This window comes from Culex pipiens, chromosome 2 (genome assembly GCF_016801865.2).
Source record: "Culex pipiens pallens isolate TS chromosome 2, TS_CPP_V2, whole genome shotgun sequence".
NCBI lineage: Eukaryota > Metazoa > Arthropoda > Insecta > Diptera > Culicidae > Culex > Culex pipiens.
This window is the reverse complement of record NC_068938.1, coordinates 17005987-17032707: the sequence shown is the minus strand read 5'-3', so window position 1 is coordinate 17032707 and position 26721 is coordinate 17005987. Positions and strand designations below refer to the sequence as shown.

Here is a 26721-nt window from a genome sequence, read left to right as displayed (position 1 = left end):
CCAATTTCATTTCCCACCTTTTCAACACTCGGCTCTGGCGTCACCACCTGGGCGGTTCTGGCAGCGGGAAGAAGAGAGTTTTAAATTCACACGTTTTTTTTTGCTTCTGGTTGGATTCATCCAAAAATGATCTCGTTTGCTATCAGCAATGTGAAACGCCAATTGGTGCAAAATTTAGCAGGAAGGGGAGAGAGGGTTATGTTTGATCGACTTAAAAAATTATTAAACATAAAATTTTAAAAATAAATGAGAATAATAAAAATTACTTCTAATAATCAATAATAAAAATCAAAAAAGATCAAAAACTTGGACAAATGTTTTGAAGAATAGGTCTCCTTATCGTCACCAAAACTAAGAGTGCTGAAAAGTTCAGTAAAGCATGATGAAAAATCAACTTTGCTACACTTATTACGTTGTTTTTTGTTTTTTGTTTTTTGTTTTTTGTTTTTTGTTTTTTGTTTTTTGTTTTTTGTTTTTTGTTTTTTGTTTTTTGTTTTTTGTTTTTTGTTTTTTGTTTTTTGTTTTTTGTTTTTTGTTTTTTGTTTTTTGTTTTTTGTTTTTTGTTTTTTGTTTTTTGTTTTTTGTTTTTTGTTTTTTGTTTTTTGTTTTTTGTTTTTTGTTTTTTGTTTTTTGTTTTTTGTTTTTTGTTTTTTGTTTTTTGTTTTTTGTTTTTTGTTTTTTGTTTTTTGTTTTTTGTTTTTTGTTTTTTGTTTTTTGTTTTTTGTTTTTTGTTTTTTGTTTTTTGTTTTTTGTTTTTTGTTTTTTGTTTTTTGTTTTTTGTTTTTTGTTTTTTGTTTTTTGTTTTTTGTTTTTTGTTTTTTGTTTTTTGTTTTTTGTTTTTTGTTTTTTGTTTTTTGTTTTTTGTTTTTTGTTTTTTGTTTTTTGTTTTTTGTTTTTGTTTTGTTCATTTGTTCATTTGTTCATTTGTTCATTTGTTCATTTGTTCATTTGTTCATTTGTTCATTTGTTCATTTGTTCATTTGTTCATTTGTTCATTTGTTCATTTGTTCATTTGTTCATTTGTTCATTTGTTCATTTGTTCATTTGTTCATTTGTTCATTTGTTCATTTGTTCATTTGTTCATTTGTTCATTTGTTCATTTGTTCATTTGTTCATTTTTTCATTTGTTCATTTGTTCATTTGTTCATTTGTTCATTTGTTCATTTGTTCATTTGTTCATTTGTTCATTTGTTCATTTGTTCATTTGTTCATTTGTTCATTTGTTCATTTGTTCATTTGTTCATTTGTTCATTTGTTCATTTGTTCATTTGTTCATTTGTTCATTTGTTCATTTTTTCATTTGTTCATTTGTTCATTTGTTCATTTGTTCATTTGTTCATTTGTTCATTTGTTCATTTGTTCATTTGTTCATTTGTTCATTTGTTCATTTGTTCATTTGTTCATTTGTTCATTTGTTCATTTGTTCATTTGTTCATTTGTTCATTTGTTCATTTGTTCATTTGTTCATTTGTTCATTTGTTCATTTGTTCATTTGTTCATTTGTTCATTTGTTCATTTGTTCATTTGTTCATTTGTTCATTTGTTCATTTGTTCATTTGTTCATTTGTTCATTTGTTCATTTGTTCATTTGTTCATTTGTTCATTTGTTCATTTGTTCATTTGTTCATTTGTTCATTTGTTCATTTGTTCATTTGTTCATTTGTTCATTTGTTCATTTGTTCATTTGTTCATTTGTTCATTTGTTCATTTGTTCATTTGTTCATTTGTTCATTTGTTCATTTGTTCATTTGTTCATTTGTTCATTTGTTCATTTGTTAATTTGTTCATTTGTTCATTTGTTCATTTGTTCATTTTTTCATTTGTTTATTTGTTCATTTGTTTAATTTTTAATTTTTAATATTTGTTTATTTGTTCATTTGTTTATTTTTTAATATTTGTTCATTTGTTCATTTGTTTAATTTTTAATATTTGTAAAATGAATTAAATTCTGTTATAATGTAAGCCTACTTCCAATGTTTATACCCTAATCCAGAACGTGAAAGCTCGTCCTGCCGAATTTAATCAACAAAATGGAGATTTTCTCACTTTCCCTTTCACATATCCAATCGAGTTGGAAGAGAAGGTGAAAAACGGGGCAAATAAAAATCCACCTCCCCGGAGGCCAGCATCCTACGCACGGCCACATCAATCTATTTTAATCACACCAAACCAGGAGGGGCACAAACACTCCCACATACACACGTGTGCGGAACACATTTTCTCTTTTATTCGTTTTTGGGGAAAAACGCTTTAAACCCCGAGACCAGTGACGCCCATTTTTCACCGCTATCACGTTTAATCGCATCGGCCTTAAATCAAGCTTAATTGCGTTTTCCATCTCGGCGAGCATGGAAGTTCATATGTTACTTCCCACCCCCAAGAACTCTTTCGAGAATCGATTTAGCACAAAGTTTTCCAACCACTTGAGTGTTCTTTATTTCTTCGGTCAAGTGTTTTCAAACTGCTCTCTTTTAGAAAAAGGGCTTTACTCATCTGGCCCTGTTCAGAATGAAACTTTTCAATTGGTAAAAGTAAGAGTGCGGGGTTTCACCCCCCAAAAAACGTACCTGTGCTGTTTGAAGAGGCTGTTTGGGCTACTGCTGCTGAAGCGGGACGAGGAGGATGGAGCTTCTCGAGAAAAGCTCGCTGCTGAAATTCGAGAAAAGAAAAGTCTGTTGAAAGCTAACGGATGTGACCGGTCGTAAATAAAATGGGGCGAAATTAATTTATTTTCTGTTTTTTTAGCTTGCGGGTGTAGCTTAAAGGAAGAAGGCAATTTTTTAATCGTTTTTTTTACATTTTATTCAAATGAAACGTTTGTTCAATGGACGGGATAAATGCTTTCATGTAACATCGTTTTTAAAACATTGTTTAAAATCAAAATGAATTTGTATTTGGCCAATATAGAATATCAAATTTATTATTTGCTATTGTCTTAATGCAAGCTCAAAAGCTTGAATTGTCATTAAAATTCAAATATACAGTATCGAGAATAATCCAGTTCCATATTCCGAACAAATAAAACGAAACAATATTGTCGCATTATCACATCGAAAGCTACAAACTCCACATTGCCACAGTCAAACCCATTTCCAGCCCATTGCATCTCATTTGCATTAATAAAAAGTTATCTCATGAAATGGCTTCCGTAACTCATACAGTTTATTACTTCGTTTTGCCCCTTTCCATGGCGAATGAAATCCTTTCCAGCTAGACAAAACATTGTAGAAATTTCCGCAATTTCCCCTCAGATTACATTTCGTTCACGATTTCTTTTTTCGCAAAACTCCCAAAACATAGTTTTCTTTCGATTTTCCTCCCTTCTTTTCTCGGAAACGCGATTATCGATCCCGATAATGATATGCTCGACCCCGGACAAGGTGAGAAAAAATCGTGCCCGCGCCAAATTCGGCAGGAATTTTCTCACCTTTCCCGCCGGTGGCGATTTTCTTCGCACCATCACTTCCCATTATTCGCCCGTTCGTTGCTGTGCTGTTTTCCCCCGTTTTTTTTCCAACCCTGCAAAAGCAACACAGCGGAGGTCACCCGGAGGCCGTGTTTTTTCCTCAACGACGCGAAATGCGACATTTTCGAGGTTTCATTCCGGGGAGGGCTTATGGCCGAAGCCCTGCTCTCTGGATCTCGGTTAATGGTTGTGAGTTGTGTGAATAAATGCAAAATGGGAATTTCATTATAATTCGCTGCTTCATGTTTTTTTTTTTTTTTTGCGAGCTTTCCTCTTCGCGGATTTTGTTTTAACGGTGAGATCCACAGAAAATAGCGAAATAATCGTGGTTTGCCTTTGATAAATCATTGCAATTATACGACAGTTCAAAAGCGCTATTTATTTTAACTTTTTAGGCACAATTTACAGTAGGGTAGAGAAGTCATCAATGTGATACTGTTGATTTTAAACATTCAAAAACTTCCTTGTAGTTGCTCAAAAACGGAAATGGATTTTTTTTTATAAATTCAAACTTTTTGGGGGTGTTCCCTTTGTCTAAAGAAGAAATTTCGTGTTACTGGTTCACCCATACAAGGCTCCATACAATTTTGGCAGCTGTTCATACAAAAATAATACGTTAATATTCGAAAACCTTCTGAAGGAATTTTTTGAGCGAGTTGTGTCGCTATAACCATGGCAAATAGTGTCCAGGGCATTTGTGGAAATACAATGTCCCATCCCCGAGGGTCCCGGAGCACCAAAACTTCTTAGCACGGTGGCTTCCAACGATTTATTGCCTATAAAACAGGAACGTGAGCGGGGGATCCCCACGTTTCTTCCTCCCCTGTAGATTCAGAACTGTATTGCTGTTTGAACATTCGTGTTCAAACTCAATCCAATTCAACGAATCATCTTTGCGGTAAACTTTACGCAGTTGGCCTGGCCGCTTTAACGTTTTGTGATGTTTCAAAGCAATTTATTGCATTGGGGCACTGCAAATGTTAATAATGACAAGAGGATGCTAGGCGTTAATCAACCTAAGGCATTTTCCAGGATGCCCTCGAAAGACTGGCTGCGCTATGGTTAGATTAGATTAGATTAGAAAACCTTCTGAAGGAATTTTCTAATCGGTTTGGTGTTTTCAGCAAAGTTGAAGGCAAAAAATTTGGGAATTTCGGAAAATAATTGGAAATTTTACTATTTTTTTAAAGAGAGAGAAGTTTAATTTTAACTGAAAAATAGTATTTCGTGTTTGATAGTGTCCATAAATGTCCAACCATGAAAACTTTTTTTCGAAAAGTTGTTGAAAAGTTTGAAGATATCCAATAAAATTGCCTGAGAGATTGCAGATTGGACCTCTGGTTGTTGAAATAAATGATCATACAAATAGGAATTAGTAAAAGAGCAATTTCAGCTCAAATCAGCGATTTTTCTGGTACTTTTGTACCCGACCCTTTCCAATTTGAATGAAACTTTGTACAGTCAAACCTCTTTTTACGCGACCTCCTTTTGCGCGAAATTTTTTTTACGCGGTTTTTTTTACGCGAAGAATTCAAAATAACGCGAACTCAATTTACGCGAAAAATTCAAAATAACGCGGTCCGATTTTAAACTGTCGGAAGTCTTAACCATTATGGTCATATATTCCTGTTCAACGGTGACCACAATCAGGGTTTTTTACCATCAGTAGGTTCGGTATACTCTCTGCGATCTGTTAGAATGTACGAGGTCATCCAGGAACTCCCGGAAGTCATGGCCTGGATATCTACCTGATCAACGGGAGTCTATATGGCTATATTAACCATCGGTATAGCTTCAGGTAGCTTCAGCGGACCACGATGGACACTCTGCGGCATGTTGGATTGTTTTGGGTCATCCAGGAACTCCCGGAAGTCATGGCCTGGATATCTACCTGATCAACGGGGGTCTGTATGGCTATATTAACCATCGGTATAGCTTCAGGTAGCTTCAGTGAGCCACGATGGACTCTCTGCGGCATGTTGGATTGTTTTGGGTCATCCAGGAACACCCGCAAGTCATGGCCAGGATATCTACCTGATCAACGGGGGTCTGTGTGGTTATATCAACCATCGGTGTAGCTTCAGATAGCTTCAGTGGACCACGATGGACACTCTGCGGCATGTTGGATTGTTTTATGTCATCCAGGACCTCTCGGAAGTCATGGCATGGATCTCTACCTGATCAACGGGGGTCTGTATGGATATATTAACCAACGGTATAGCTTTAGGTAGCTTCAGTGGACCACGATGGACACTCTGCGGCATGTTGGATTGTTTTGGGTCATCCAGGAACTCCCGGAAGTCATGGCCTGGATATCTACCTGATCAACGGGGGTCTGTATAGATATATTAACCATCGGTATAGCTTCAGGTAGCTTCAGTGAGCCACGATGGACTCTCTGCGATCTGTTAGAATGTACGAGGTCATCCAGGAACTCCCGGAAGTCATGGCCTGGATATCTACCTGATCAACGGGAGTCTATATGGGTGAATTAACCATCGGTATAGCTTCAGGTAGCTTCAGTGAGCCACGATGGACTCTCTGCGATCTGTTAGAATGTACGAGGTCATCCAGGAACTCCCGGATGTCATGGCCTGGATATCTACCGGATCAACGGGGGTCTGTATGGATATATTAACCAACGGTATAGCTTTAGGTAGCTTCAGTGGACCACGATGGACACTCTGCGGCATGTTGGATTGTTTTGGGTCATCCAGGAACTCCCGGAAGTCATGGCCTGGATATCTACCTGATCAACGGGGGTCTGTATGGTTATATCAACCATCGGTGTAGCTTCAGATAGCTTCAGTGGACCACGATGGACACTCTGCGACATGCTGGATTGTTTTAGATCATCCAGGAACTCCCGGTCATCCAGGAACTCCCGGAAGTCATGGCCTGGATATCTACCTGATCAACGGGGGTCTGTATGGATATATTGACCAACGGTATAGCTTTAGGTAGCTTCAGTGGACCACGATGGTCACTCTGCGGCATGTTGGATTGTTTTGGGTCATCCAGGAACTCCCGGAAGTCATGACCTGGATATCTAATTGATCAAAGGAGGTCTACATGGCTATATTATCCATCGGTATTCCTGCAGGTAGCTTCAGTGGCCCACGATGGACAATTTGTGACATGTTAGATTATGTTGAGACATCCAGGAACTCGTCCTCAAATGCGAATGCTAATTCTAATGGGACATTTATGCGTTGATCAGGAAAATATCCAGGCCAGGACTTCCGGGAGTTCCTGAATGGCCCAAAACAATCCAACATGCCACAGAATGCCCATCGTGGTCCACTGAAGCCATCTGAAGCTATACCGATGGTTAATTCACCCATATAGACCCCCGTTGATCCGGTAGATATCCTGGTCATGACTTCCGGGAGTTCCTGGATGACCCAAAACAATCCAACATGCCACAGAATGTCCATCGTGGTCCACTGAAGCTACCTGAAGCTATACCGATGGATAATATTGTCATATAGACCCCCGTTGATCAGGCAGATATCCTGGCCATGACTTCCGGAAGTTCCTGGATGACCCAAAACAATCCAACATGCCACAGGATGTCCATCGTGGTCCACTGAATCTATCTGAAGCTATACCGATGGTTAATTCACCCATATAGACCCCCGTTGATCCGGTAGATATCCAGGCCATTACTTCCGGGAGTTCTTGGATGACCTAGTACATTCTAACAGATCACAAGGTAACCATCGTAGGTCACGGAAGCTACCTGCAATTATTACGATGGTGGGTACACTGGTACAGACCCTTGTTGAAAAGATAGATAATCAGTTCATTACTTCCGGAAGTTCTTGGATAACCCAGAACATCCCAACCTGCTGTAGAATATACAGCGCAGGTCACTGAAGCTATTTTGAATAACCTGGAATTACATTATTATTATTAAAAATATATAATACTTTATAAAACTAAAAAAATCTGAAAACTCTTTTTACGCGGGCAATTCAAAATAGCGCGAACTCTTTTTACGCGAAAAATTCAAAATAGCGCGAACTTTTTTTACGCGATTTTTTTTACGCGAGAACCAAAATTCGCGTAAAAAGAGGTTTGACTGTATACATGTTATCCTAGGTCTATATAAGCCATTTTGTGTATATAGAGCCAATTGTACTCGAAAATAATATTTGAGACGGGCGCAGGTAATTTAAATATTTTCGTATTTTGTAATTCCAAAATTACTGTACCTCGAAGCCGTTGCATCGCATCTAAAGTGGCCAAGGACAAACTTGTAGGAAATTGGACGGGTTATTTGGAAAAAAATCCACTGAAATAAAAATACACGGTTTTTCGATTTTTAAGTTTAAAAATTAAATTTTTTTCACGATTTTTTTCGTTCAAAATGTTTGAGGAAATATCCTAAGATGTTTCAAAAAGACTGACCAAAAATTCAGGATGGTTTGTCTCTCCTAAAAAAAATACAAAAATCATTTATTAAAACTGTTTTTTTAACGTGGTCTAAACGTCATTATAAAAAAAAAACCGATAGTGGGAATCGATTCCCTAGGTAGTTTTACATAAAAGTCTCCATATTGACTATTGTCCTTTTTCCAATCCTTGTGAAGATACATTAAAAATATAAATATCCAAAATATAGATTTTTTGGCGTCTTTTTTTCAATCTCTATAAGACAGACTTGATTGTTCAGTCTCGAAAATATTTTTACCAAAAAGGTCGTCAAATATCCCATATGTTTGCCTTTGACAGAATTTCAATTGGATGTATGGGCTTAAAGATATCAACTTAATTACATTGCTCATAAATGAAAATAGGAGTGTGTGTGGTAGAAACGTGGATAGCAAATAAGCTTACTTAAATATTAAAACGAGTCAAGCTGTCAAAGACAAACTTTAGGGAAATTGTACGAGCTTTTTGTTAAAAATATTTTCGAGACTGAGAAATCAAGTCTGTCATATAGCAATTTCCAAAAACAAACACCGAAAAACCTATTTTTTCAACATTTTTATTAACTTTACTAACGGTACTTTACTGATATTTTTTTTTTGTTTAAACATTGTTCTGGTATTTTTTCTTATAAACAAAAGATGGTTGTTATTATTGATACGTCCATAGACATGAACACACAAATTAAACAGCAAACAATTACAAAATAATTTGCGAACATATTCAATAATCTCTATTATGACAGCAAAAATTTTGGTGATAGGTGTCTTCAGAAAAATTGCAGTTATTAAAAATAGTATGTGAGAAGAATATTGAATGTATATGTGATTGTTTAGATTTAGTTTTAAACACAAAAATACAATTGGAATCATCACTATTCAACCCTCTAGAGCCCATTTTTTTCGATTTTTTATTTTTTTTCTTGTTTAGGAGAACATTTTGTGCAATTTTGTGCTACGATAAACTATACTTCTATAAACTATACTTCTATTGTTTTACGTTTTTCTTGTCTTACTATTAGGCCTATTCTACCACCTAATATTATTAAATTTTGCCTACCTATTGTTTTTACTTTTTTCTGTAATTTTTTTCAATTTTTGGCTTTTTTTCATTTTTTTGCCATTTCATTTGTAAAAAAATGCGTAGAGGCATTGTCTGGGACACTCTAAAAATTACTGCATGCTTCTTTTTACTGAAAATATAGCAAATCGACGTCGTCGTGCTATCTTGTCGCACTTACATCAATTTTCTGGGAGTGACAAGATAGCACGACAAGATTGAAACTACTTTCATATGCAAAGTGACAAAAATGCATATATTAAATATCTCAGAATTGAAATCAAATTTTGGGGATCTGTGAAGGTCAAAAGGTGAGGCATTTTGAGCTGCACAAGATGGCGTTCTTAACTCAGTTTGGCCCAAAATACACGTATGACAAGTTAACACGACGGCGTCGACATGTTAGTAAAAAAACACAGCCAAAGTTGATCCCTAAAAAAAGCATTTTTAAAAACATTGGCAAAATCACATAAAACAAATAAAACTTCAAACCTTAAAATATTCTTACATTTTCAAAATTCTTCTTTGCAAAGCTTTTAAGAATCAAAAATTGATTGGAAAATTGATTTTTGGCGATTTATTTTAAATCGAAGCCTAAAGGCGGGCATATTTTCATTTGTTGAAGTGAATTTAAAAAGATGATGTTATAGGTGTACCAATTTCAACATAAAACAAATAGTAAACAATTTGCTGCTGAGCATTACACAAAATGAAAATAAAACACGAGGTATTTTTTTATGTTTTGTTTTTGCTGATTATTTTTGACTTTTTAAATTTCGGGGTTTTTTGCATACTAATAATTATTTAAGTTTCAGTTTTAGTTTGTTTGGACAAGTATTTTTCATCATTGGTCAACAATGACCTTTAAAAGGAATTGGTTTGATTGGAGTTATATTTTGAAAAAAGAAGTTTACAATCTAATCAATACATTTTTCCCCTAAAAATGATGACCTTTTTAATTGGCGAGATAGTTTGAAACAAATTAAAAAAAAAAACTTATTTTAAGCATTATCACCAACAAAAATGTTTCCTTAATTCTTATTAAGTTGAGTTTGTAAAAACCTTTGGATTAATTAAAAAATAATTTATTTAAATATTGTTTTCTTTTTTTAGTATTTTGTTTTTCTCAATATTGAAAGCACCTTTTTTCAAAAAAAATTATTAAAACATTTTATCTGGATTCTGGACTAGTCCCTTTTCGCCGACAAAGGAAAATTCAGTGTGGGCCATGTGGCATCTTTTGGAAAAGGCAACTTTTGTCCTAGATTTTTTTCTCGCTTCAGTTCACTACCCAGAGGAAAATTCCTTTCCGGCTTGAAAAGGGAAAACTGCTCTTTTGTTGCGAGGGATTCTCACATTTCAGGGCTCTACTTTTCCCACTCGTATTTATTTACAGACTACTATGTCAACGAGAATGTCAATTTTGTCAACTTGAATAGTTCCTTCAATGTGGGTCACTTTCGGTTGTCCTTTTGTTGCCACAAATTGAGTCATTTGAAGCTTGTAACCAGTTTATCTTGGTCACAATCATCTTTACACTTTACCATTACACAACTTGAGTAGAAATGAAAAAAAAATGTAAATAGAGTTAGTCAAAATTGTCAGTAAATGTCTGTGTATTTATTGAACGTGTTTCTCCGTGTTTACATGTTCGAAACTTTGTTGAATAAATACTCAATAGCTGAATGGTTGGTGTCTTTTGGTGTTATTTATTTATTTATTCCTATTAGTTTATCTTTTCACTTATTTATTGCTTGCAATTACAAAAATACCTACATTTATTATTCAATTAAATTCGATACCCAACCCTATCATCTGAGTCGACATTCATTTAAACCAAGACACCAACCCAAACATTGTGATCGCTGTGATGTTCGAGCTTCTACTGTCGTCATCGGTCATCGCCAGTCTGTCATCGCCAGCTGTCAGTGTCATCAAGGGGAACCGGACGTTTAGCCCGAACACGCGGGATTGGCGTTCGGCAAAAAAGCTATAAAAGCCTTGAACGCCCTCATCTCGCTCTCTAGTCGCAAGACGAAAACCATACCCGTCCGGAGAGTGAAGACCAGGTAGCCACCCGATTCATCCATCAACACATGAACGGGTGAAGTTCCGCGGATTTTTTTAAAAATCTAAAAACGTTTAAAACTTACGAGCTAGTACAGTTAAAAAACAGTGAAACGCCATACGAATTAAAATCTAGCTTACGAACTAATAGTACGGGTCATTGTGAAGTGCACCACGAACGGTTAAGGGTGATCTAGTGCTGAAGACACACCCACGTGAAAAGTCGATCCCTAGCCGAGCTACCTTCCGTGGCCAAAACGTACGACCTGTCCGAGCGAGCGTGGTGAACTTTAGCATGCATGAAGAAAGTGTGGTCAGAGCGGGGCGCAAGATGTACTGCGGTACAAATTGCATGAGTGTGGCGTAAGTAAAATCTGACCTCCCCCGCTCGTGAACTGGTGTGTCCTCGCTCGGACTTGACCACAGAAGACAGTGCGCGCGCGTGTGAACCACTCTCCGGACATCGGAACGACCGCCATCCGTTACACATATGGCCTGCTACCCCCAAAACTATCGTGTTCGCTCGTCAAGTGTGTGAACCAGTGGCCCTGCGGGGTGAAGCTATCCGTCTCCGGCGGTGCGTCGAACGACGCCGTCGCGGCGGCGAAGAACCAGCGACACTGGCGGTGACTCAACCCGGTTCGAGGTAGCAGGAGAGCAGCACCAACAGCAGGAGCAGTTTCAACAGCAGCAGCAACGGCCGCAACGATCCCTTAGCCCTCACCATGCTGAGGAAGAAATTGAATAAAATTTGCGCAAGTATTTAACCACAAAACCCTCTCCTTTTGTCTCTTTCCCTTCTGGAATGACCCCCCCCCCCCCCTTCGAGAAAACCACGTGGAAATCCCTGAATAAATATGTCTGGTCTAAATCTACTTCAAGTTGTGTCGTCTTTCCTTAAGTTATTGAACCAAAGTCTTGTAGTATTTCCCCTGACAATGTGCTGATTCCCTGGTAAGTGTAAAGTGAAAATTTGTAGTTTGTGTAGAAATCTCCGGAAGACACGTGCCGCCCTATGGAGCAATCCCCCTAAGGGACTCCATGTGCTCATCTCATATCTAACCCCAGAATAGTAAATTACTATCAATTGGCGCCCAACGCAAAATTTTTCAAAAAGTAATTTTCTTCCATAGACCAGAAGAAAATTCCTTTTAACGGTCTCCCGGAGAATTTCAATAAATGTAATTTATTTCAATAAAATCAAGGTCAGCAGATGAAACCTACGAGACAGAAAGTCAACAACATGATCTCCCAAGCAAACTCTGTCGTACATGATGATAAAAACCTCAAATTATGCTTTCTGTTTCAATCGTGAAGTGTGAACATGAATCAGTAACAGTCCGTAAGAATTAGTTTTTCGACCGTACTGAAAATAGTTCTATTTGGTGATTTTTCAAGTCAAATTTAGTTCTTTTGTATTGATCTTGAATTATTTGTTCAATTTTGTTGTTAATTTATTTGCATGATCGATTCATTTGTCGTTTATTTATTCTTCAATGTTATTTATTTATTTATTCACACCAATATTTATTTAGGTAGCATTTATTAATAATTGTGCATGCCTACACGAATTATTTTCACATTTGTAATATCGTGAAACAAAAATTTAAATTTGTCATTCATTCATTGAAATCATGGCTAATTCATTCACTTTTGATGAAGCCTGTACGCTTTTGGGTAGGTGGTATCATCGCATGAGAGTGGAAAACTTAGCCGACGATGAAGTTTTGAATGAACTGAAAGCTAGAAAAGTCATTTTGAACCAACATCTCACAAATGATCAACGACGTGATATGCTGAAGAACAGGTTGGCACAGGAGCAGTCTGGCGAGGCGGAGATCGGACTTCGTTACGTGATAGGACCTCCAGAGGACGAAATCGCCACGTGTACGGACAGATACGAGCTGCTGAAGACATTGATGACACCTGATGTAGACGAGGAACGGCGAAGCATAGTTCAAGACCGACTTATTCACCTCGGGATACGTTTGGTTGCAGTCTTACGTGTGTCGCGAGGGTCGCCAAATCTTCATGGCTCGCTGCAGAACATGGTGGTGGAGTTGACTTCTCTGCTGTACGCGTTCTACGAAGAGCCACCGCAAGAACCAGGGCCCCCAGCCGTACCAAATCCTCCTGTACCGATCCCATTGAAAGAGGTGGGATCATTGTTTACACAAGATGACCTGGATTACATGCACGATCTTCAAGCGAGAATAGCGGATTTGGAAGGGCAGTTGGCGTTTCAAATACCAGTGCGCGAGATGGGAACACAAACCCCAAAAGTGACGTTTTCCTCAAATCGTGACCGTCAAAATGAAGATGTCAATCCCAATCCTAATCCTAATCCCAATCCCGATCTTATTCCACCTCCTAGTGAGAATTATCATTTCGATTTCAACAACTCCTTTTCGAGTTTTCAAAACAACATCCCTTACGGAAACAACAATAACCCCAACAATTACCCTTTTGGTTACCCTTTTGGTTACCCCCCACAAAATCAACAATATCCTCCACCCCCACAATACCCCTTCAATAACAACAATAATAATGGCCACACTGGAATTATCAATTCAAGAAATCCACAGCCAAATAACAACAATTATCCCAACCAGCATAACAACCCACCCCCACGAAATCCACAACAACATAATCCACTTCCCAAATATCCCAATCAGTACAACAACCGTCGTTCTCTACCGGTCTCAAGATGGGACATCCCCAAGTACAGTGGAGACGACCAAGGTCTGAGGTTGAACGAGTTTTTAGAAACCGTTTATGGCCATGCTCGTGCTGAACATGTGTCGAGCCAGGAGCTGTTCGATTCGGCCATTCACTTGTTCACCGGATCAGCCCTGAAATGGTACATGACCGAATGCTCGTTTGGTCGTCTCATGAACTGGGATCATCTCGTCTTTGAGCTGCGTAGGACGTACATGCACCCTGACTTGGACGCCCTGATGCGGATTAAGATCTACGGGCGCAAACAGCAAAAGAACGAGTCCTTCCACGACTACCACAACGAAGTCGAGAGCATGTTCCGTTCGATGCAATACCAACTCCCGGAGTTCGAGAAGATTCAAATTCTGAAGCAGAACATGCGAACCGACTACAAGAAGCAGCTCACTTTCGTCCCCAAACAAACCCTGAGCATACTGGTGAACGCCGCACGCATGCTGGACGCACACAGCTTCCCAGCCTACAACAAGGTGTTTGGTTTGGAGCGAAATGTGCACGCTGTGAGCACCACGAACCAGTCCAACAAGAAGAAGCAGAAAGAATCAGCTGGGGAAACCGTTAATGCCGTAGGTCAACCTGCACGTCCACCTCAGAACCAGAACAACAGGAACCAGCAGCGCACTTCTACATCTACTCCACAACAACAACAACAAGCTGGTCCATCCGGAAGTAACACCCAGAGACCCCAGGGAAACCATAATGGTCAATCCGGCCAACCGCCCAGACCGACGATGACCCTGGACGACTTGGTGAATGCTCACGCTCCTCCTCCTGAAAATTCCTGTTTTAATTGTGGTCGAGCTGGTCATCACTTTGTCATGTGTCGCCAGCAACGTGCACTTTTCTGTGGCAACGGTGGCCTGCGCGGATTTCCGGCGGAACATTGCCCATATTGTTTAAAAAACGCGAACGCTGCGAACCAAAACCGCCGTTCGTAGAACCGTTTTTGCGTGACCCTCCAGAATTCTGGGAGCCCGCGAACCAGCAAGATTACGAATCCTCTGCTGAAATTTGTCAAATCACCTATCCTTTTCGTAACGATAATCGTCCTTATGTAAATATTAAATTATATGAAATTCAAATTCACGCCCTTTTGGACAGTGGCAGTAATCACACCCTTATTAGCGAAAAACTTTTCAAATTATTCAAAAATAACAAACTTCAAAAATTGTCGAAACCTATCACGCTTCGTTCTGCCAGCGGCGATGAGCTCGAGGTTCTAGGTCAAATTCCAATTCCGTTCGACTTCCGCGGGTCCACGAAAGTCGTGACCACGCTGGTAGTGGCCAACCTCTCAGTTGATTGCATCTGCGGTATGGATTTCTGGCGTAAATACCGGATCCACCCTACGGTGAACGAGACCAACTTTGAGAACGATCCCCAGATGGTCACGACGATCGAACCCCCACCCACGGGTTCAATTCTGACGGAGGAGGAGGAGCAGGTGATCGAAAACATCAAGAAGAAGTTCATTCCCGCGTGCGAAGGCCAGCTGACGATTACGCCGCTCGCCGAACACCGAATCGTGTTGGCCGATGAGTGGAAAAACAAACCTCCTGTCCGGCAATTCCCCTACACCATGTCCCCGAAGACGCAAGAGCTGGTTGCAATCGAGTTACAGCGGCTGCTGGACACCGGCATCTTGGAGAGAAGCAACTCGGATTGGTCCCTGAACTGCGTTCCGGTTATCAAACCCAACAAGGTTCGGCTCTGTTTGGACGCTCGCAAGATCAATGAGAGAACTGTGCGTGATGCGTACCCGTTGCCGCACCCTGGTCGCATCCTGGGCCAGCTTCCCAAGGCCAACTACTTGTCCACAATCGATCTGTCCGAAGCCTTCCTGCAGGTTCCTCTCGCAGAAGAATCCCGGAAGTACACCGCGTTCAGCGTTCAAGGAAAAGGGCTGTTCCAGTACCGTCGTATGCCGTTCGGGCTTGTCAACAGTCCGGCAAGTCTCGCCAGATTGATGGACAACGTTCTTGGCCACGGTGAGCTGGAACCCAATGTTTTTGTTTACCTGGACGACATTGTCGTCGTCACAGAAACCTTCGAACATCACGTGCAGCTTCTAGAAGAAATCGCGCGGCGTCTGACAGCAGCCAACCTCAGCATCAACCTGGCGAAGTCCAAATTCGGTGTAGCGGAGATTCCGTTCCTGGGATATCTGCTGAGCACGTCCGGTCTCAGGGCCAACCCGGAAAAGACACGTCCGATTGTCGAGTACGAGAGACCTACGACTATCACAAAGCTGCGCCGGTTCCTTGGGATGGCCAACTACTACAGAAGGTTCATCTCAGATTTCAGCGGAGTGACGGCTGCCCTGACAGACCTGCTGCAGACGAAGTCGAAAACAATCCAATGGAACGAAGCCGCCGAGGAAGCCTTCTGCCACATCAAGGAGCTGCTGATATCGTCGCCGATCCTTGGAAGTCCAGACTTCACCAAGGAGTTCGTGATCCAAACCGACGCTAGCGACGTGGCCGTTGCCGGAGTTCTTACTCAGCAACACGACGAAGGCGAGCGAGTCATCTCGTACTTCTCTCACAAGCTGACCACGGCCGAACGGAACTACCACGCTGCCGAAAAGGAAGCACTCGCAGCTCTCCTGGCGATCGAGGCGTTCCGCGGCTACGTTGAAGGTTACCATTTCACGTTGATCACCGACTCCTCGGCGCTCACCCACATCATGACGACGAAGTGGAAGGTTGGTTCTCGGTGTAGCCGATGGGCGTTGGACCTCCAGGGCTACCACATGACCATTCTTCACCGGAAGGGTAAGGAGAATGTTGTCCCGGACGCCTTGTCTCGAGCCGTTGCGCAGGTGGATGAGCCAGCCTCGTCCTGGTACGCGACCATGAAGGCTAAGGTGTTGGCCAACCCCGACGACTACGTTGATTTCCGCGTCGAGAACGATCAGCTGTTGAAATTCGTCACTGTGCAGGACGGCCCGTACGATTCCCAGTTCGAGTGGAAGGTTATTCCTCGACAGTCCGAGATCCCAGCGATTCTACAGCAGTGTCACGACTCTTGTTTCCATCCAGGTTACGACAAGACGCTGGCGCGCATCCGGCAGCGGTACTACTGGCCGAAGATGACCGTCGAAATCCGTCATTACGTGCAGCAGTGCGGTACCTGCAAGGAAGTAAAAGCAGCATCAGTTCCGGTGGCACCAGAAATGGGCAAAATGAGGGTAGCCACAAGACCCTGGCAGATCGTATCGATCGACTACGTCGGGCCCCTCCCCCGCAGTCGCCGCGGAAACCAGCACATGCTGGTCGTGTCTGACTACTTCTCGAAGTGGGTCATGATCCAACCCGTGCGAAGCATCAGCAGTTCGTCCCTCGTCTCGATCCTCAAGGAGCAGTGGTTCTTCCGGAACTCTGTGCCCGAGATCGTGATCACGGACAACGCTTCTTGCTTCTTGTCCAAGGAGTTCAAGGATTTCATCGACCACTTCAAAGTTACGCACTGGCTCAACTCGCGTTACCACTCACAGGCTAATCCTGTCGAGAGGGTAAACCGCACGGTCAACGCCGCCATCAGAACCTACTGCAAGGATGACCAGCGGATGTGGGACACTCGCGCGGTTGAAATCGAGATGATTCTCAACACTAGCGTCCACGGATCGACCGGATTCACCCCGTTTTTCATAACGCGCGGGCACGAGATGTCTGAAGTCGGAACCGACCATAAGTTGTCACGACACGGCGAAAATCTCACTGCCGAGCAGCTGGAGGAACGTAGGAAGGAAAGGTTTCAGGAGATCTACCGGATCGTCGTGAAGAACCTCGCAAAAGCACACGAAACATCCCGCAACACTTACAATCTTCGCCACCGTCAGTTCGCAAAATCGTTTGTTGACGGCCAGCTTGTTTACCGTCGAAATATGAAGCAGTCAAATGCCGCGGAAAGGTACAACGCGAAGTACGGCCCCCAGTTTCTTCCCTGCCGAATAAAGGCCAAACACGGTTCTTCGTCCTACGAGCTGGAGGACCTTAACGGCAAGAATCTTGGAATATGGCCAGCCGCACACCTGAAACCCGGATAAACAACTCTGTTTCGCAAATTCTCTCCATCAGGTCGTCACCAGCAAACAGCAAAAACACGCAATCGTCGAAAATCGTTTTATTTCCAACCCGTCATCGTCCAAAAAAGGTGGCCGCGAGTAGAAGTCCGCTTTGGCGACTCCTCGTCGGTCAATTCCGCCCAATCCGCACACCGCCAGATTCAGCATCGTCCAGAAAGTCATCAGCCAACGCGTTCTGCTCAGGTGCGAAGCATGAATTTACCTTTAAGAACAGAAAAAAAAAACCTGTGTCACCTCGTGCAACTCAATTTTGTATTGTTTTGATTAGCCATCGTCATCGCAAGGTTCAAAGTGACAGTTTGACAGTTCAGTAAAGTGGTGCGGAGCCCGCAGGGGTGTGCTGACGAGCACGCACGCAGCCACTTTTATGTCGACTAGTTACACTCTCAATGTGATTGATACTCTCTGTGCATTTCCAGTTTTTTTTCTAGATAATTATCATGAAAGTTTGTTAAATGCATGTGAGAAGTTCAATTCACAATTTAGTTAATTAAATCACTGAGACTTCGTACGTTCAGTCTTCAAGTGATGGTTTATTAATAGAGGTATGATATCGCCTACTATAATTTAGCTTTATTAAAATGAATGAGTGAATGAATGTTTTTGAATGAATCAAGAGGAAATGAATGAATGGATGAGTGACTAATGAATGAAGATCATGAATGGTAGAAATAGAGTTAATAATTCTGGTCCAAGAATATTCTTGTGACGTTGTTGTTCAAATGAGATGCTACATTTGTTTGATCTCAGATCTATGATTAGGTTAAGGTCTAGATTCTAATAAATTAGTCAAACTGACACGATAGTTCGTGGTTTTTGATTTCACTTTGCGATGGAGATGGTTAGCTACATTTGAGATTGTTCTGATACCCCAAAATGGGAACGGTTAACAAAGGGTTCTGATCCTCTTCGAGTGACCAGTTGACAATAGTTGTTTGCTTTTGTATTTCATGTTGTTGGCTGATGAACTGTGTTGAATCTGGAAGGATCAATTACAAGATTGGTATGTTTTCGATGTTGTCTATCGTTAAAACATAAAACATTTATGTCTGTGTTTACTTTACTCATTAATGAGTGGTGGTCCTTAATTCTGACAAATCACAATGATTTAGTGAAGCAGAGCTTTCCTTCAATGGTACCAATCACTTTAACTAAATCAATGATTTGGCTGAAGCTAAGGATCCGAGCAATGTCTAGATGTGTATGTGCCTAGAATAACAAATTATTAAAAAAAATCAAATCATTAAAATATTGCCCGTGAGTTTACTTTACTCTTTGATGAGTGGTGGTCCTTAATTCTGAAAAATCACAATGATTTAGTGGAGCAGAGCTTTCCTTCAATGGTACCAATCACTCTAACTAAATCAATGATTTGGCTGAAGCTAAGGACTCGAGTAATGTCTAGATGTGTATGTGCCTAGAATAACAAAAAAAATAACTTTGTCATTTTTTTTCTCCCAACACCGGGAAAATTGTAACCAGTTTATCTTGGTCACAATCATCTTTACACTTTACCATTACACAACTTGAGTAGAAATGAAAAAAAAATGTAAATAGAGTTAGTCAAAATTGTCAGTAAATGTCTGTGTATTTATTGAACGTGTTTCTCCGTGTTTACATGTTCGAAACTTTGTTGAATAAATACTCAATAGCTGAATGGTTGGTGTCTTTTGGTGTTATTTATTTATTTATTCCTATTAGTTTATCTTTTCACTTATTTATTGCTTGCAATTACAAAAATACCTACATTTATTATTCAATTAAATTCGATACCCAACCCTATCATCTGAGTCGACATTCATTTAAACCAAGACACCAACCCAAACATTGTGATCGCTGTGATGTTCGAGCTTCTACTGTCGTCATCGGTCATCGCCAGTCTGTCATCGCCAGCTGTCAGTGTCATCAAGGGGAACCGGACGTTTAGCCCGAACACGCGGGATTGGCGTTCGGCAAAAAGCTATAAAAGCCTTGAACGCCCTCATCTCGCTCTCTAGTCGCAAGACGAAAACCATACCCGTCCGGAGAGTGAAGACCAGGTAGCCACCCGATTCATCCATCAACACATGAACGGGTGAAGTTCCGCGGATTTTTTTAAAAATCTAAAAACATTTAAAACTTACGAGCTAGTACAGTTAAAAAACAGTGAAACGCCATACGAATTAAAATCTAGCTTACGAACTAATAGTACGGGTCATTGTGAAGTGCACCACGAACGGTTAAGGGTGATCTAGTGCTGAAGACACACCCACGTGAAAAGTCGATCCCTAGCCGAGCTACCTTCCGTGGCCAAAACGTACGACCTGTCCGAGCGAGCGTGGTGAACTTTAGCATGCATGAAGAAAGTGTGGTCAGAGCGGGGCGCAAGATGTACTGCGGTACAAATTGCATGAGTGTGGCGTAAGTAAAATCTGACCTCCCCCGCTCGTGAACTGGTGTGTCCTCGCTCGGACTTGACCACAGAAGACAGTGCGCGCGCGTGTGAACCACTCTCCGGACATCGGAACGACCGCCATCCGTTACACATATGGCCTGCTACCCCCAAAACTATCGTGTTCGCTCGTCAAGTGTGTGAACCAGTGGCCCTGCGGGGTGAAGCTATCCGTCTCCGGCGGTGCGTCGAACGACGCCGTCGCGGCGGCGAAGAACCAGCGACACTGGCGGTGACTCAACCCGGTTCGAGGTAGCAGGAGAGCAGCACCAACAGCAGGAGCAGTTTCAACAGCAGCAGCAACGGCCGCAACGATCCCTTAGCCCTCACCATGCTGAGGAAGAAATTGAATAAAATTTGCGCAAGTATTTAACCACAAAACCCTCTCCTTTTGTCTCTTTCCCTTCTGGAATGACCCCCCCCCCCCCCTTCGAGAAAACCACGTGGAAATCCCTGAATAAATATGTCTGGTCTAAATCTACTTCAAGTTGTGTCGTCTTTCCTTAAGTTATTGAACCAAAGTCTTGTAGTATTTCCCCTGACAATGTGCTGATTCCCTGGTAAGTGTAAAGTGAAAATTTGTAGTTTGTGTAGAAATCTCCGGAAGACACGTGCCGCCCTATGGAGCAATCCCCCTAAGGGACTCCATGTGCTCATCTCATATCTAACCCCAGAATAGTAAATTACTATCAAGCTGAAATCTAATCTCGGTGAATTTTTTGACGATGGAAATGCTTCCATATCTTTTGGATCAATTTCATTTGAATCCACTTTCAAATGCCTGTTTCTGCTTCATGAATATCTTATTACAAGGAAGTCAATCCAATTTCTGGAACTATTTTCCAGTTTTTCATATCCCATCATCAAAGTTGCAATCATGGTTCTCGGCCCAATATTTGCAGATTTGGTTTCAACAGATGCTCATTTTCAGCAGCAAATTCTACTGCACTGCAGCATCCCCAGGAATTCTGGAATTCCAGCAAACATATGGGGCTTTTTGGTCCGGTCAGTCCAGAGTGGTAAAACGAGAAAGTCCAGGACTGTGCGAAGAAAAATTGCTCTGTAATTTGTCAGTCCGGGGGCCCATCCTCCTTTTTCCGTACCTTGTCCGGATGTTTGGCTCGGATGTTGTATACGTGTGTTGATGGTGGTTATTTTCAAAATGACCCCTGGAAATGCCAAACCAGTAGTGTCGAAAAAACTGGCCCGGCTGCTGTTGATCATTTTGAACGGGGGTGTTGAACAGTCTGGTTTGAGTAAATTTGGACAAGACCTTAAATTAAATTAATTATTCTTTAAACAACACTTTGAGTTGCGATTTTGTACTCTTGTGAAATTCTCAATTAATTCCAAAATTTTCTTTAAAATCAAGTTACAAAAATTGTCTTACCACTCTGTAGACCACACATCGGGGTACGGATGTCATATAGGCAGTAATAACAAAATTTGTTCAACCCTTAAACATCTGCGGGGGCGGACACTTTCCACCAAAAGGCAGAAGGCAGTGAATGGCTTCACCCGGTCTGGACACTAATGTGGGGTTGCTGCCTCGGAGCCGGGCCAACGATCGTTGGCTTGTAAAATTTAAATTGCCGTATTTTTACGCCGGAAGCTGAAAGCTGTTATTTTTTTCTGTGTGCCCTCGTCGGTTCGGAAGGGGGGAAAAGTAACCGAAACCGCCCTCTGAAAAAGCATAAATCAGGCGTTCATTTATCATTTCGGTCGGGGACCACTTATTTACACGGGAAATTTATGGTATTTGTTTGGTGTTTTTAAGCAGAGGAGAAGGAGACCGAAACTGCTTAATCGATTGTAAATAAAAATTAATTTGAAACTTGCTATCAAGATGAAGTAAATTTACTCCAAAAATTACCATTTCAATTATCGGCGATTGCGATTTCGGGGCATGCTGTGGAGATTAATTTGAGTTTGCCACTGGATGCCCAGCTAGACAGTGATGATGAACAATATTTGCCAACACCAGCATCAGCCTTTACAGTCAACGGAGACGTTGGCTGAGTATACTTGGAGCAAATTACGAGCGCAAATATTGATCCTAAACTTTATGAGACAACAAATCGTGACTGATTTTTCATCAAGGCAATGGTGACAATAAAGACACTAGTTACTTTGAATTCAGAAAACATTGTCTTTAAAAGTGTTGTATTGAAATTAAATGCCTTTCAAAATTTGTCGGAATCCCTTAATCCTGTTTTTTTTTTGATTATTCATCTTATGAACTAGGAAAATGTTAACAGCAGAATTATCAACCAAAAACATGGTAAGCAGCCAATCTAAAAAAAAAATGATAGTAAGCAAATTGTTTGTAACCAGACGATAAATTTCACCAAAAAAGACGATTTGTCGAATGAAAAAAGTCACCAGAAAGCGTATAAGAAAAGTTAAGCTTCAGTTTAAAAAATAAAATTATGCATGTTTGTTTTATTTTCAATGTATAAACACTGTCAGTTTTTTAGAGCTCTTAAAGTGCCGTTGATAACAATTTTGTCTAAAGCGTTTTCCTGAATTGCTACGTTCAAAAAACTGATTTTTAAGGTTCGCTAAGATGCTTTCTCTAAACTTGTTCGTAGTAGGCGTAGATTGCGAAATAAAATATTGGTGTCTTTGTCACTCTTTGACAAAGTAGCTTGGATTGGCAAGCCCAACAGCTTTCTAGAAGACGAAACAAAATCGTATTCGGCCCGTGAAGCTATTTCATTCGACCTTTTCAAAATAGTTCTATGACCAGCACTTAAGACTGTTCATGAAATATTAAATAAATTGAATGATTAACACATTATAACAAAATTCTACATGTTTGATTTAAATTCTTATAATTTTATTGATATTATCAACTGAAAAGTTGTACAAGAAAACATAATTGTCTATTTCTTAAATCTGTGAAAATTATGAAAAAAAACTTGGATTGTTGTGTAAAAATGTAGAAAGACACAAAATATAAATTTCTATCAGTTTTAACTGTGTTTACATAAAACTAAAGTACTTTTTCAGAACAACTACCAAGTGATTTTTTTTTAAATATAAGTTTAAAAAAGCAAATTGTTTATACTGAAAATATATCGCTGCAAACATCATAAAATATTAAAAAAAAATCTCAAGATGTGTCAAGATATCAAGGCAACAAATATATTTTTCATCAATTTTGATTTTTGAAGAATAACGATTTGAAATGATTTAATATATTTCTTTACACGGTTTTAATTTTGTGTGTGTTTAAATCATTTTAAAATTTGTTTTAAAATATTTGAATGAAGGTGCACAACAACGCAAAAAGTGTTATTTTTATTTGGGAACGATTTTCAAATATAAATTTCGCTTCAATAAATTTTACCATGTATCATTGAATGATTGTTTTATATTTTAGTGTCGAGGAAATTTAACATAAAAAATTGCAGCGTCCATTATGATTTGAATTTGTTTTTAAATTATATCAAGTTATTTAATTTTAACCGTCAAAAAAAAATAAAAATAAAAAAAGTCAAATAATCACATTTTTGAAAGCTTTCAACTAAAAAAAATATATTGTAATTCTCCGCCAACTCACACAGCAGTTGCCCCGACCCCTCTTCGATTTGCATGAAACTTTGTCCTAAGGGGTAACTTTTGTCCCTGATCACGAATCTGTTTTTTGATATCTCGTGACGGAGGGGCGGTACGACCCCTTCCATTTTTGAACATGCGAAAAAAGAGGTGTTTTTTAATAATTTGCAGCTTGAAACGGTGATGAGATAGAAATTTGGAGTCAAAGGGACTTTTATGTTAAAATTAGACGCCCGATTGGATGGCGTACTCAGAATTCCGAAAAAACGTATTTTTCATCGAAAAAAAAACACTAAAAAAGTTTTAATAATTCTCCCATTTTCCGTTACTCGGCTGTAAAATTTTTTGGAACATGTCATTTTATGGGAAATTAATGTTCTTTTCGAATCTACATTGACCCAGAAGGGTCATTTTTTCATTTAGAACAAAATTTTTCATTTTAAAATTTCGTGTTTTTTCTAACTTTGCAGGGTTATTTTTTAGAGTGTAACAATGTTCTACAAAGTTGTAGAGCAGACAATAACAAAAAAATGATATTAAGACATAAGGGGTTTGCTTATAAACATCACGAGTTATCGCGATTTTACGAAAAAAAGTTTTGAAAAAGTTACTTTTTGCGTTTCTTTTTGTTTCGCCGACAAGACAAGAAAAAATGACAGTTTCCCAGCGGGATTGAAAAAAAAAATGTTATTGATAAGCTTAGAAAATTTTCTATATTTTTTTCTTCCATATTCTACTAACGATATCTCGGAAACTATTTGGAAGATTTCAATTCTTAGAAATAAAACTTTTGTGAATACTTCTGTTTTCCTCAACAAAACATATTTCCTAATTTTAGAATCAAGCAACTTTTGAAAGGGCTGAAATAGTAGTTTATGCAACAAGTTGTAAAAAGAGGATTTTTTCAGCACGAGTCGTACATTTATCCAACGAGGTTCACCGAGTTGGATAAAAACGAAGAGTGCTGAAACAATCAAGTTTGGCAAAGAGTTCCTTACAACATTTTTTGCAATTCCAAAAAACACACACTGAGTGAAATTTTATGTCAAATTTTCATGTATTTTGTCAATAAATCGTTTGAATCAAAAAAAAATGTTGAAAAGTGTTACTTTTCAAAACAAGTGCTGAAAAGTTCAACTTTTCAGCACCCATTTGAGTGCTGAAAAGTAGAACTTTTCAGCATTTATTTTGAAAAGTGTTGCTATTCGATTCTGTTATTTTTGGTACAGAAAAGTAGGCTATTTCGTCGTGCAAGAATGGCAGGAAAAGTAAGTAGTTTCAAGACGGAATTGCAAAAATACATATGAATACATTTTTAAATATTGGGCTTGATTTTAAACATTATTTAAAAAAAAGAGCAAAAAAATCAACTTGTGTTCACAAAATTTGTTGTGTACAAAATTGTTCCTTAATTCGAAGAATATTTTGAAATTGCTGCTCTTTTCACAGCAAACCGTTTCAGCCTTGGCCTATGTGTCCAATACAAATTGAAAATGTTTTAACATGTTATTCTTGAGATTTTTTTTTTGTTTTGTTTTTTTTTTTTTTTTTGAAAAGGTTTAAATAGCTATTGTGTGTCATATGATTATAGGGTTAATAAAAAAAAAGATTGTTGTTTAAATTGAAGTACCGATTTCTGATGAAAATTTCTTTGTGTACAATGGCAGTCTTAAAATTTGCTGAAAACAAATATTTATAATTTATATAATTATCTCTTCTTGAAGAATTATGAATTTCTTAGACGCTTTCCAGAATCCATTTACCTCAATTGTCTAAAATTTCGATTCTTCGAAATACGATTAACTATTGGTTTCAAAAGTGTTTACTGCAATTCAAATATAAAACTTCATACCTTTCCGGTCATTCTCGAATAACGACACAACCTACGTTTCATTGAAAAAATATCATGAATTTCTGCATTCAGCACTCTACGAAATCGGCCTTTTTTGAATTTATTTTTTTGTATTTTTTAATCCGGCTGAAACTTTTTGGTGCCTTCGGTATGCCCAAAGAAGCCATTTCGCATCATTAGTTTGTCCATATAATTTTCCTCACAAATTTAGCAGCTGTCCGTACAAAAATGATCTATGGAAATTCAAAAATTTGTATCTATTGAAGGAATTTTTTGATCGATTTGGTGTCTTCGGCAAAGTTGTAGGTATGGATAAGGACTACTTAAAAAATGATACGCGGTAAATCATATTTCGATGATTTTAAATTTCACTTTTTGTCACTAAACCTTGATTTGCCAAAAACACTATTTTTTAATTTTCTGATATGTTTTAGGGGACATCAACTGCCAACTTTTTAGAAATATCCAGAACGAACAAAAATTATTGACCGAGTTTTTGATAAAGTGCACCGTTTTCAAGTTAAATCCATTTTTAGGTAACTTTGTAGAAAATAGTCGCAGTTATTCTTTTTTTTTTAAATTAGTAATTATTAGTAATAATTAATTGCAATGTCGATATCTCAGCAACTTATGGTCCGATATTCAATGTTAGAATATGACACAATCGTGAATTTTCCGATCTATTTGAAAATAATAATGGTTGAATAAAAGGGCCAATCAATCAATATTACGCCTGAATTTCACATCTTACGGAATGGTGATAGAAATACAAGACATTAAATTATATTTTTATAGGGTTTCAGAATCTAGTGCTACAATTCCCCTTCCGCTTGACCCACTAGCAACTAAAACATTTCAACACTAAAGCGCTGGGAAACACAAACAAACAAAGCAGAAAGGACGCCTGAAAGCTTCCCGAGACAGAGTGAGCTTTTGTGCCATCGTCGTGGCGCATCGTCCAACTCCCATAATCCTAGGCCTTAGTCATCGCCACGTGGCGTGGCAGAAAGTGGAACACAGTCAGCTGC

At 39.3% G+C, this 26721-nt stretch overlaps 1 protein-coding gene across 7 annotated transcripts in view; it reads right to left on the bottom strand.

Moving 5' to 3' along the window:
- The window catches only part of LOC120419474 (uncharacterized), a 402142-nt gene that overhangs the window by 333970 nt on the left and 41451 nt on the right, over positions 1 to 26721 (bottom strand). For all 7 annotated transcript variants that reach the window (XM_052708548.1, XM_052708549.1, XM_052708550.1 and 4 more), the window contains exon 2: positions 2568 to 2649. The gene's annotated coding sequence lies outside the window, so the exon portion shown is untranslated. The remainder of the gene's footprint in view (positions 1 to 2567; positions 2650 to 26721) is intronic.